Source organism: Hemitrygon akajei, chromosome 25, assembly GCF_048418815.1.
Source record: "Hemitrygon akajei chromosome 25, sHemAka1.3, whole genome shotgun sequence".
Lineage (NCBI taxonomy): Eukaryota > Metazoa > Chordata > Chondrichthyes > Myliobatiformes > Dasyatidae > Hemitrygon > Hemitrygon akajei.
In genome coordinates this window covers 6746692-6760248 of record NC_133148.1, presented here as the reverse complement: position 1 = coordinate 6760248, position 13557 = coordinate 6746692, and the positions used below count along the sequence as shown (strand labels likewise).

The window sequence follows — 13557 nt, the reverse complement described above, 5'->3', positions numbered from 1 at the left end:
AGCAGGAAGGAACTTAAGAATGAAATTAGGAGAGCCAGAAAGGGCCATGAGAAGGCCTTGGCGGATAGGATTAAGTAAAACCCCCATGGCATTCTCCAAGTATGTGAAGAGCAAGAGGATAAGATGTGAGAGAATAGGATCAATCAAGTGTGACAGTGGAAAAATGTGTATGGAACTGGAGAAGACAGCAGAGGTACTTTGCTTCAGTATTCACTACAGAAAATGATTTTGGCAATTTTAAGGATGACTTACAGCAGATTGTAAAGTTTGAGCATGTAGATATTATGGAAGACGATGTGCTGGAGCTTTTGGAAAGCATCAAGTTGGATGAGTCACCGGAACTGGATAAGATGTACCCCAGGCTACTGTGGGAGCTGAGGGATGAGATTGCTGAGTCTCTGGCGATGATCTTTGCATCATCAACAGGGATGGGAGATATTCCAGAGGATTGGAGGATTGCGGATGTTGTTCCATTATTCAAGAGAGTGGAGATGCCCCAGGAAATTATAGATAAGTGAGTCTTACCTTGGTTGGTAAGTTGATGGAGAAGATCCTGAGAGGCAGAATTTAAGAACATTTGGAGAGGCATAATATGATTAGGAATAGTCAGCATGGCTTTGTGAAAGGCAGGTCATGCCTTACAAGCCTGATTGAATTTTTTTTGAGGATGTGACTAAACAGCAGTAGACGTAGTGTACAGCTGTATATGGATTTCAGCAAAGCTTTTGTTAAGGTACCGCATGCAAGGCTTATTGAGAAAGTAAGGAGGCATGGGATCCAAGGGGACATTGCTGTGTGGATCCAGAACTGGCTTGCCCACAGAAGGCACAGAGTGGTTGTAGTTGGGTCATATTCTGCATGGAGGTCGGTGACAAGTGGTGTGCCTCAGGGATCTGTTCTGGGACCCCTACTCTTCGTGATTTTTATAAATGATCTGGATGAGGAAGTGGAGGGATGGGTCAGTAAGTTTGCTGATGACACAAAGGTTGGAGGTGTTGTGAATAGTGTGGAGGGCTGTCAGAGGTTACAGCGGGACATTGATAGGATGCAAAACTGGTTTGAGAAGTGGCAGATGGAGTTCAACCCAGGTAAGTGTGAGGTGGTTCATTTTGGTAGGTCAAATATGATGGCAGAATATAGTATTAATAGTAAGACTCTTGGCAGTGTAGAGGATCAGAGGGATCTCGGGGTCTGAGTACACAGGACATTCAAAGCTGCTGCGCAGGTTGACTCTGTGGTTAAGAAGGCATACGATGCATTGGCCTTCATCAATCGTGGGATTGAGTTTAAGAGCCAAGAGGTAACATTGCAGCTATATAGGACCCTGGTCAAACCCCACTCGGAGTACTATGCTCAGTTCTGGTCACCTCACTACAGGAAGAATGTGGAAACCATAGAAAGGGTGCAGAGGAGATTTACAAGGGCGTTGCCTAGATTGGGGAGCATGCATTTTGAAAATAGATTGATTGAAATCAGCATTTTCCCCTTGGAGCGACAGAGGATGAGGTGACCTGATAGAGGCGTATAAGATGATGAGAGGGATCGATTGTGTGGATAGTCAGAGGCTTTTTCCCAGGGTTGAAATGGTTGCCACAAGAGGACACAGGTTTAAGGTGCTGGGGAGTTTGTACAGAGGAGATGTCAGGGGTAAGTTTTTAACTCAGAGAGTGGTGAGTGTGTGGAATGGGTTGCCGGAAATGGTGGTGGAGGCAGATACGACAGGGTCTTTTAAGAGACTTTTAGATAGGTACATGGAGCTTAGTAAAATAGAGTGCTATAGGGAAGCCCAGTAATTTCTAAGGTAGGGACACGTTTGAACCATAGAACATTACAGCACAGAAACAGGCCTTTTGGCCCTTCTTAGCTGTACCGAACCATTTTTCTGCCTAGTCCCACTGACCCGCACCTAGAACATATCCCTCTATACCGCTCTCATCCATATACCTGTCCAAGTTTTCCTTAAGTGTTAAGAGTGAGCCTGCATTCACCACTTCAACTGCAGCTCATTCCACACTCCCACTACTCTGTGTGTGAAGAAGCTCCCCCTAATGTTCCCTTTAAACTTTTCCCTTTTCACCCTTTTTTTCTCCCCTAGCCTAGTGGAAAAAGCCTGCTTGATAGAGTGATAGCCACTCTATCTATACCCATCATAATTTTATATACCTCTATCAAATCTCCCCTCATTCTTCTACGCTCCAGGGAATAAAGTATTAACCTATTTAACCTTTCTCTGTAATTCAGTTTCTCAAGTTATTATCCTTCCTGTAATTAGGTGACCAAAACTGCACACAATACTCCAAATTTGGCCTCACCAATGTCTTATACAACCTCACCATAACATTCCAACTCTTATACAGGCAGTCCCTGGGTTATGAATGAGTTCTGTTCCTGAGTCCATCTTTAAGGCAGATTTGTACTCAAGTCGGAACAAGTACATCCAGTATTATTTAGCGTCACTTAGTCAAACGTTTGTCTTAGTATATAGTATGTATTTTATCTTTCTATGCATATAAAACACTTAACATATGTATTCCAATAATTAAACCACTGCGTTGCTTAATAATATTTGTAGCTTTCTTCGGGGCAGGCCTTTCACATGCTCCATTATTCTCACTTTATCCGTTATCCTTTAAAATTGTTCTGATCATTGACTGACTGTAGCCTAACGCTTTTCCAGTGACCAATGGTGTTTCACCTCTTTCCAAACGCTTTATTTCCACTTTATTTTCAATCGTGATTGCTTCCTGTCAACGGAACAGAAACACTGTGGACGGTGGGTCCCAAGCTTTGCCAGCTCTCAAGCTCCGCCGGGTCCCAAGGACCGCCACACTGAATTCCCCGGGTCCTAAAGCCACCGCACTGAGACAGGTTAAATGGGACAAGTGGGGGCTGTGCTGGGTTTGGGTATTTCATCCTCCACGATAGTGGTCACCAACCTTTTTAAGCCCAAGATCCCCTACCTCCGCCTTAGTGAAAGGCAAGATCGACCGACTAAATCGTTTAGAGAAAACAGCTCAGATTGTACTTCCAACTTGAGGCCCTTTACTTGGGCTAATTGTATTTTAATTACATAAAATACTTTTGTCAAACTTTCAAATTAATTTAACCAAGAAAACACTGTAACTAGCATATCAAACAGGCCATAGTGGCATTGAGTTCATCCAATAACACCTTGAATAAGCGGTGCTGAAGCGCTTTTGCTCGAGTCAAGTTTATTAGTTTGACCACCAGTGCCATTACATGAGAAAAGTCCACAATCTTCCCAGCCAAGGCCTGCTGATGAATCACACAGTGATAATCCAGGAAGTCAGGAAAATCGGGGTCATTACGGCACAGTGCTATAAAAACCGCGCATTGCTGGAGCCCCATCAGTAGTAATTGCCACCAGTTTATGAATGGGGATGTCATTTCCACGGACATTTAAAAAAAACTCATTGTAAATATCCTCACCTCTTGTTCTCTCCTTTAAGTGCAAAAGAGTGAGGAAGTCCTCCTTTGTTGTAAAATCCTGGAAAGCCATTCTGACAAATACAACAAGTTGAGCTGTTTGCATTACATCCAGGGATTCATCAAACTGTCGTGAAAAAATATTCACAGAGTGACAAGTCCTTTAACACTGTCGATCCTCGTCCTCTGAGCAGCATGTTTGCTGGGCCTTCAACCCCAATTTCAGCTCCTCAACTTTCCTGGTATTGGTAAACTAACTGAGACACTAGTATAAGTTTCAGGGGTACGCAAGCTAATGACACCACTGGTTTTGTTTCCCATTTCTTGTACATTTGGGGAATGTTGGAATTTAAAGGGGGAGAAGGGTTGTAATGTGAGCATTATAAAGTTAAGTTAATACCAATTAGGATCATGGTAATATAGCAATACTCCCGCTACGGAAAACCGTTTGTAAAGAGAGACTGTTTCCGGGGTTGCGGGGTTTTCCTTCTGGTCTTTTCTGCCTGGTGTGCATTAGTGAAAATCTCTGTATGCGTATATCGTTTTACCGTCCTAGATAAAGTTGTTCCTTTTGGGCATGAAGTTGTCAAGTGGTCCTTTTTCAAAGTAGAAGTTACTACCTATTTGCACCAAAAGGTTTATCAGGCATAATGTATTTGTGTATTTATTTTTCTTTTTTTTTTTTCGGGATCTACTGGGAAAGTCTCAAAGATTGATTGGTTGATCGCGATCAACTGGTTGGCGACCATTACTCTACAATATTCCGTGAGGGAATTTAAACTGGAGGTGGCAGTGTTTTTTTTAAACGAGGTCGAGTTGCGAGCTCGACATCAACCCGGCACGGATGGAGAGCGCACTCAGAAGCAATCTATCACTGGATCAAACTCAGGAACCTCCGTTCTCGAGCCCGGCGCTGATCTCACTGCGCCACCAGCCGATCGGAAAGGGGGGGGGGGGGGGTGTCACGGTAAATCTTGATAAGAAAAATTTGCCAAATACAAAGTTACACACACACAACACAGTGTCAACAGCAACGATTTAAAATGTTGGACAGCGTCGTGATTCAACTTAAAATGGCGGACGGCGTTCTCCTTCCTTGGTTCGGAAGTATGAGTTCTTCGTAAGTCAGACATTTGTAACTCGGGGACTACCTCTACTCAATACTTTGATTTATATTGGCCAATGTGCCAAAAGCTCTCTTTACGACCCTATCTACCTGTGATGCCACTTTTAGGGAATTATGTATCTGTATTCTCAGTTCCCTCTGTTCTACTGCACTCCTCAGTGTCCTTGTATGTTCTATCTTGGTTTGTCCTTCCAAAGTGCAATACCTCACACTTGTCTGCATTAAACTCCATCTGCCATTTTTCAGCCCATTTTTCCAGCTGGTCCAGATCCCTCTGCAAGCTTTGAAAACCTTCCTCACTGTCCACTACACCTCCAATCTTTGTATCCTCAGCAAATTTGCTGATCCAATTTACCACATCATCATCCCGATCATTGATATAGATGACAAATAACAATGGACCCAGCACTGTTCCCTGTGGCACACCACTAGTCACAGGCCCTCCACTCCGAGAAGCAATTCTTCACTACCACTCTCTGGCTTCTCCCATTGAGCCAATGTCTAATCCAATTTACTACCTCACCATGTATATGTAGCAACTGAATCTTCCTAACTAACTTCCCATGCGGGACCTTGTCAAAGGCGTTACTGAAGTCCATGTAGACAACGTCCACTGTCTTCCCTTCATCCACTTTCCTGGTAACCTCCTCGAAAAACTCTAATAGATTGGTTAAACATGACCTACCATGCACAAAGCCATGTTGACTCTCCCTAATAAATCCCTATCTATCCAAATACTTGTAGATCCTATCTCTTAGTACTCCTTCCAATAATTTACCTACTACTGACATCAAACTTATCCGTCTATAAATACCCGGGTTACTTTTAGAGCCTTTTTTAAACAACAGAACAACATGAGCTATCCTCCAATCATTCAGCACCTCACCCATGGATACCAACATTTTAAATATATCTGCTAGGGCCCCTGCAATTTCAACACTAGTCTCCTTCAAGGCCCGAAGGAATACCCTGTCAGGTCCTGGAGATTTATCTACTCTGATTTGCCTCAAGACAGCAAGCACCTCCTCCTCTTTAATCTGTAAAGGTTCCATGACCTCACTACTTGTTTGCCTTACTTCCATAGACTCCTACCAGTTTCCTTAGTAAATACAGATGCAAAAAACCCATTTAAGATCTCCCCCATTTCTTTTGGTTCCATACATAGCTGACCACTCTGATCTTCAAGAGGACCAATTTTATCCCTCACTATCCTTTTGCTCTTAATATACCTGTAGAAGCTCTTAGGATTATCCTTCACCTTAACTGCCAAAGCAACCTCATGTCTTCTTTTAGCCCTCCTGATTTCTTTCTTAAGTATTTTCTTACTCTTTTTATACTCCTCAAGCACCTTATTTGTTCCTTGTTGCCTATACCTGTCATACATCTCTCTTTTTCTTTATCAGATTTCCAATATCCCTTGAAAACCAAGGTTCCTTATTCTTATTCACTTTGCCTTTAATCCTGACAGAAACATACAAACTCTGCACTCTCAAAATTTCTCCTTTGAAGGCCTCCCACTTACCAATTACATCCTTGCGAGAGAAAATCCACTCATTTTAGATCCTTTCTCACTTCTTCAAATTTGGCCTTTTTCCAGTTTAGTATCTTAACCCGAGGACCAGATCTACCTTTATCCATGACCAAGTTGAAACTAATGGCGTTATGATCACTAGACCCAAAGTGTTCCCCTACACACACTTCCATCACTTGTCCTAACTCATTTCCTAATAGGAGATCTAATATTGCATCCTCTCTAGTTGGTACTTCTATATATTGATTTGGATAACTTTCCTGAACACAGTTTACAAAATCTAACCTGTCTAGACCTTTAACAGTATGGGCGTCCCAATCAATGTGGAAAAATCCCCTACTATCACAACTTTAAGTTTCTTGCAGTTGTCTGCTATCTCTCTGCAGATTTGCTTCTCCAATTCTCGCTGACTATTGGGTGGTCATACCTTTCCTGTTTCTCAGCTCCACCCATATGGCCTCAGTAGACAAGCCCTCTAATCTGTCCTGCCTGACCACAGCTATAACATTTTCCCTGACTAGCAATGCTACCCCCCCGCCCCCCCCACCCACCATCCCTCTGCCTCTATCACGTCTGAAACATCAGAACCCTGGAACGTTAAGCTGTCAGTCCTGCCCTTCCCGTAGCCAAGTCATAATTCCATGTGTCAATCCACACCCTCAGCTCGTCTGTCTTCTCCACAATACTCCTTGCATTGAAATAGACACCTCTGAAGATTATTACCACCACACACAAACAACCCTTCTATTTCTGACTTTGCATGATCTTTCAACTTCATTTATTTTTGACCTCACTCCACTATCTGCTCTGGCATTCTGGTTCCCATCCCTCTGCAAATCTAGTTTAAACCCTTCTCTAGCAAACCTTCCTGCAAGGATATTGGTCCCCCTGTAGTTCAGGTGTAACACAACTCTCTGGTACAGGTCCCACCATGATCCAAAAATCTGAAACCAGTTCCTCAGCCATGTATTCACTTACCCTCACTGGCACATGGCACAGGTAGCAATCCTGAGATTACTACCCTTGAGGTCCTGTTTTTCAACTTCCTACCAAGCTCTCTGTACTCACTCTTCAGGACCTCCTCACTCTTTCTTCCTACGTCATTGGTAGCGATGTGTACCATGACATCTGGCTGCTCACCCTCCCATTTCAGAATGCCGTGCACGCGATCAGAGACATCCCTGACTCTGGCACCCGGGAGGCAACAAACCATCCGGGAGTCTCTATCACGACCCCAGAACCTCCTGTCTGTACCTCTTTAACTATCGAGTCCCCTATCACTACCACTCTCCTCTTCTTCCCCCCTCCCTTCTGCACTGTAGAACCAGACTCGGTGCCAGCTTGTCCCAGGTAAGTCATCCCCCCCCCCCCCAACAGTATCCAAATCAGTATACTTGTTGTTGAGGGGAATGGCCACAGGGGAATCCTGCTCTGCCTGCCCTTTCCCCTTCCCTCGCCTGACGGTAACCCAATTACCTGTGCCCTGCTCCTTTGGCGTAGCTACCTCCCTGACACTACTATCTATAAACTCCTTATTCTCCCGAATGATCCGGAGATCATCCAGCTCCTGCTCCAGTTCCCCAACTGTTAGGAGCTGGATGCACTACTTGCAGATGTCATCGTCAGGGACACCGGAGTTCTCCCTGACTTCCCACATCCTGCAAGAGGAGAATTCCAACATCCTGCCTGGCATTCTCTCTAAACTTACTAGTTAAAAAAGAAATTGAATGAGAAAAAAAAAACAACTTACAGGAACCTACCCTCGCCTCTGCCTGTTCACACCAAAGCCCATTGAGCCAAAGCTGTCGCGCTCTGACTCAGTCCATTCCGACGATGGCCGCTTTGCTAGACGATACTTCTTTTATAGTACGCTAGCTGACCGGCTGTCTTCAGCTCCTCCACTCCCAATTAGTTGGCTGTTTAAAAAACTGAAAAAGCTTGCGAATCCTCTCCTTCTCAAGCTCTGACGATGGCTGCTTCACACAACATTGTGGGCCGAAGGCCTGTATGTTTTCTATGAACATGCCAGCCAGTTGGTCGGCACAGGTTTGTTGAATATGCATCCCTTCCAAGAAGGCAATCCTTGAATAAGTTCTGCACTATGGTAAAAACAGAGAACATCTAATCCCTTAGTTCATCTCACACCCAATCCCATGATGGTGTACGAGACAAAGGAGGCCATGACATTTCAGATAGCAGTGCTGAATATTTCTGATAGTCCACAGTGCATCAAAAATACTCAGTATTGGGCTACCAAATTTGTCCCAAATCTATTCTATTTAGCATATGCTGGCCAAACCCAACATGTACAGTACACTATAAGTTTTCATTATTTGCCTTACTGAGCAAATGACTAGGTTGAAGGCCAACAAAGTTCTTCTAGAAAATAACGTATGATATGGGTGACTGAACATGAACCAGCTAATCACAGAAGCACAACACATGATTGACATTTCCAATTACAGCAAGCAAATTCAAGCAAAACTATCAGAAATTTTTCTATATATAAAAAAGACACTAAATAAGACTGTCAAATCCATATAAGGGTAGCAGATATTTAGGAACATCAAGGAAGTAGATGTTCAAAGATGGTACGAATTAGGAATAGGAAAAAAGGTCACCTGGTTCCTTGAGCCAACTTCTCCATTTATTGAGATCACAGCTCAGCTTACACTATCTTCACAGATTCTCAAATGCTATCAATCTATTTTGAACGAACTTAGTGACAGAGCCTCACAACCGCCTGAGACACAAAATTCCAAATCTCGCAAGTTGAGTGAAGATATCTCTCCCCATTTCAATCCTGACTGGTAAACCCTTTATTTTCTGCCACCATGGCCACTGGTTCTAGGCACTTCACCCAGGGGAAGCATCTGCTCTGTTGAGTCCTGTAAGAATTTTATACATTTCAATGCAATCACCTCTATTTCTTCCAAATGCTACAGAATATAGGCTGAGCCTTAATCTCTTCATAACATTCAATAAACCAGATTCATCAATTGATGAATCATTGATGCCAGTATATTTTTCTTAAGATAAGGAGACCAATACTCCAGCTGCAATCTCAACAAGGCCCTCTAAGACTGCAGTAAGACACTTTTACTTTTGTACTCAAGCCTGTTGGTAATAATGGCAACAAACCATTTGTCTTCCTTGTTGCTTGCTGTGCCTGCATATCAGTATTCACAGGTTTGTATACAAGACTGCATGGGCCGGTTTGAAAATGAATATACCCCAATGTATTACTTTTTGAAAAATAGTCTGTTTTTTTAGTGCAATAAAGTACACAACTGTATATTATCAAATTAAGTATACAATACAGCTCTGAAATTCATCCTCCCTCAGGCAGCCATGATAGAAAGAAACACCATTGAACCCAGTTAAGAAAACAACAAACGTGCAAAAAACCAAACAGCATAAATGTCAAAAAGCAAGTGAACAACACATTGAATACCAAACATTAAACCAAGAGTCCAGTGGTATTTAGTTTAGTTCAGTACCACATTGCTAATCCACAATGCCATTCTTTGCCAAAACGTCCCAGTCAGCATCGATCACAACACTCAAAAACAGCAGGGAAAGTGTAACCAGAATCCAGAAACACCTAAAACATGAGTCTCAAAGTTCCCCAAAACGTGTCCACAGCCTCAGCGATGAATCATTTTTCCACATAAAATTCCATCTGCCATGTCTTTGCCAATCTTTGTATTTTCCTTCTTGCTCATAATCCTTGATTTGTATTAACCACAAACTTGAAAATATGACACTTGGCCCATCAGATTTGGAAATACTGCTGTTCCTTTATCAAAAGTGGGAGTACATTCAGAACATGGATCACAGGGACTCATGAAGGGTGCTCACTCCACCTTCTTAAAGCAAGTTAATAAGTGATCGGCCATAAATACTGGCCTCGCCAGTGATCCCAACAACAAATAAAACCATAGGTCATTAAATTTCCACAATGAACTCAAGTCTGCCTTACTGCAGGAAATCAGAATCAGAATTGTTGTGCCATGGAAGCCATTCAGCCACCTGAGTCCATGCCAGCTGGAGCAATTCTCCCTTTCATTACCTGTCCAACCGCACCATCCCCTGCACACATTTCATCTACCAGCATCACTCACTCCTCTAACTGCCCCTCTACACCCCCTCCTCATTCTTACCCCATATCCCTCACCTCAACCGACCCTCTCATTCCCTCACCCCCTTAATGCTCTCCCCTTGATCTTTCCTCTTACTGGTTTTTCACCTGGTACCTACCAGTCTTCTCGTTCCCCCCCTCCCCCAATCCTCTTTATAGGGCCCCTGCCCCCTCCCTCTTCAGTCCTGACGAAGGGTCTCGGCCCGAAACCCTGCTCGTTTCCACAGATGCTGCACAAGTTGCTGAGTTCCTCCAGCTTGTTGTACATATTGCTTCTCTCCCCTCACCCGCTTAATGCTCTCCCCTTCGTTCCCTCCCCTCACCCCCTTAATGCTCTCTCCTTCCTTCTCCCCTCACCCCCTTAATGCTCTCTCCTTCGTTCCCTCCCCTCTCCCCCTTAATGCTCTCTCCTTCCTTCTCCCCTCACCCGCTTAATGCTCTCCCCTTCGTTCCCTCCCCTCACCCCTTAATGCTCTCTCCTTCGTTCCCTCCCCTCACCCCCTTAATGCTCTCTCCTTCGTTCCCTCCCCTCACTCCCTTAATGCTCTCTCCTTCGTTCCCTCCCCTCACCCCCTTAATGCTCTCTCCTTCGTTCCCTCCCCTCACTCCCTTAATGCTCTCTCCTTCGTTCCCTCCCCTCACCCCCTTAATGCTCTCCCCTTCGTTCCCTCCCCTCACCCCTTAATGCTCTCACCTTCGTTCCCTCCCCTCACCCCCTTAATGCTCTCCCCTTCCTTCTCCCCTCACCCCGTTAATGCTCTCCCCTTCGTTCCCTCCCCTCACCCCCTTAATGCTCTCCCCTTCCTTCTCTCCCCTCACCCCTTAATGCTCTCCCCTTCCTTCTCTCCCCTCACCCCTTAATGCTCTCCCCTTCGTTCCCTCCCCTCATTGCTCTCCCCTCACCCCCTTAATGCTCTCCCCTTCGTTCCCTCCCCTCATTGCTCTCCCCTCACCCCCTTAATGCTCTCTCCTTCGTTCCCTCCCCTCTCCCCTTCCTTCTCTCCCCTCACCCCTTAATGCTCTCCCCTTCGTTCCCTCCCCTCATTGCTCTCCCCTCACCCCGTTAATGCTCTCCCCTTCGTTCCCTCCCCTCACCCCCTTAATGCTCTCCCCTCACCCCTTAATGCTCTCCCCTTCGTTCCCTCCCCTCATTGCTCTCCCCTCACCCCCTTAATGCTCTCCCCTTCGTTCCCTCCCCTCATTGCTCTCCCCTTCGTTCCCTCCCCTCATTGCTCTCCCCTCACCCCCTTAATGCTCTCTCCTTCGTTCCCTCCCCTCTCCCCTTCCTTCTCTCCCCTCACCCCTTAATGCTCTCTCCTTCATTCCCTCCCCTCACCCCCTTAATGCTCTCTCCTTCGTTCCCTCCCCTCACCCCTTAATGCTCTCTCCTTCGTTCCCTCCCCTCACCCCTTAATGCTCTCCCCTTCCTTCTCTCCCCTCACCCGCTTAATGCTCTCCCCTTCGTTCCCTCCCCTCACCCCCTTAATGCTCTCTCCTTCCTTCTCCCCTCACCCGCTTAATGCTCTCCCCTTCGTTCCCTCCCCTCACCCCTTAATGCTCTCTCCTTCGTTCCCTCCCCTCACCCCCTTAATGCTCTCTCCTTCGTTCCCTCCCCTCACTCCCTTAATGCTCTCTCCTTCGTTCCCTCCCCTCACCCCTTAATGCTCTCACCTTCGTTCCCTCCCCTCACCCCTTAATGCTCTCACCTTCGTTCCCTCCCCTCACCCCCTTAATGCTCTCCCCTTCCTTCTCCCCTCACCCCGTTAATGCTCTCCCCTTCGTTCCCTCCCCTCACCCCCTTAATGCTCTCCCCTTCGTTCCCTCCCCTCATTGCTCTCCCCTCACCCCCTTAATGCTCTCCCCTTCGTTCCCTCCCCTCATTGCTCTCCCCCTCACCCCCTTAATGCTCTCTCCTTCGTTCCCTCCCCTCTCCCCTTCCTTCTCTCCCCTCACCCCCTTAATGCTCTCTCCTTCGTTCCCTCCCCTCACCCCCTTAATGCTCTCTCCTTCGTTCCCTCCCCTCACCCCCTTAATGCTCTCTCCTTCGTTCCCTCCCCTCACCCCTTAATGCTCTCCCCTTCCTTCTCTCCCCTCACCCCCTTAATGCTCTCCCCTTCGTTCCCTCCCCTCACCCCTTAATGCTCTCACCTTCGTTCCCTCCCCTCACCCCCCACCCCCTTAATGCTCTCCCCTTCGTTCCCTCCCCTCACCCCCCACCCCCTTAATGCTCTCCCCCTTCGTTCCCTCCCCTCACCCCCCACCCCCTTAATGCTCTCCCCTTCGTTCCATCCCACCCCCTTAATGCTCTCCCCTTCGTTCCCTCCCCTCATTGCTCTCCCCCTTCGTTCCCTCCCCTCACCCCCTTAATGCTCTCCCCTTCGTTCCCTCTCCTCACCCCCTTAATGCTCTCCCCTTCGTTCCCTCCCCTCACCTCCTTAATGCTCTCCCCTTCGTTCCCTCCCCTCACCCCCTTAATGCTCTCCCCTTCGTTCCCTCCCCTCACTCCCTTAATGCTCTCTCCTTCGTTCCCTCCCCTCACCCCTTAATGCTCTCTCCTTCGTTCCCTCCCCTCACCCCTTAATGCTCTCCCCTCACCCCCTTAATGCTCTCCCCTTCGTTCCCTCCCCTCACCCCCTTAATGCTCTCTCCTTCGTTCCCTCCCCTCACCCCCTTAATGCTCTCCCCTTCGTTCCCTCCCCTCATTGCTCTCCCCTCACCCCCTTAATGCTCTCTCCTTTGTTCCCTCCCCTCTCCCCTTCCTTCTCTCCCCTCACCCCCTTAATGCTCTCTCCTTCGTTCCCTCCCCTCACCCCCTTAATGCTCTCTCCTTCGTTCCCTCCCCTCACCCCCTTAATGCTCTCTCCTTCGTTCCCTCCCCTCACCCCCTTAATGCTCTCTCCTTCGTTCCCTCCCCTCACCCCTTAATGCTCTCCCCTTCCTTCTCTCCCCTCACCCCCTTAATGCTCTCCCCTTCGTTCCCTCCCCTCACCCCTTAATGCTCTCACCTTCGTTCCCTCCCCTCACCCCCCACCCCCTTAATGCTCTCCCCTTCGTTCCCTCCCCTCACCCCCCACCCCCTTAATGCTCTCCCCTTCGTTCCCTCCCCTCACCCCCCACCCCCTTAATGCTCTCCCCTTCGTTCCATCCCACCCCCTTAATGCTCTCCCCTTCGTTCCCTCCCCTCATTGCTCTCCCCTTCGTTCCCTCCCCTCACCCCCTTAATGCTCTCCCCTTCGTTCCCTCTCCTCACCCCCTTAATGCTCTCCCCTTCGTTCCCTCCCCTCACCCCCTTAATGCTCTCCCCTTCGTTCC

The 13557-nt window shown here is 46.9% G+C and overlaps 1 protein-coding gene across 2 annotated transcripts in view; it reads right to left on the bottom strand.

Annotated features, from left to right (window-relative positions):
- LOC140716343 (CLOCK-interacting pacemaker-like) overlaps positions 1 to 13557 on the bottom strand; it is a 30349-nt gene that overhangs the window by 16312 nt on the left and 480 nt on the right. The window contains exon 1 of one of the 2 annotated variants that reach the window (XM_073028985.1): positions 3451 to 3757. The exons of the other annotated variant lie outside the window; for it this stretch is intronic. The gene's annotated coding sequence lies outside the window, so the exon portion shown is untranslated. Of the gene's footprint in view, positions 1 to 3450; positions 3758 to 13557 lie in introns of those variants that run through there. 2 annotated transcript variants of the gene reach the window in all.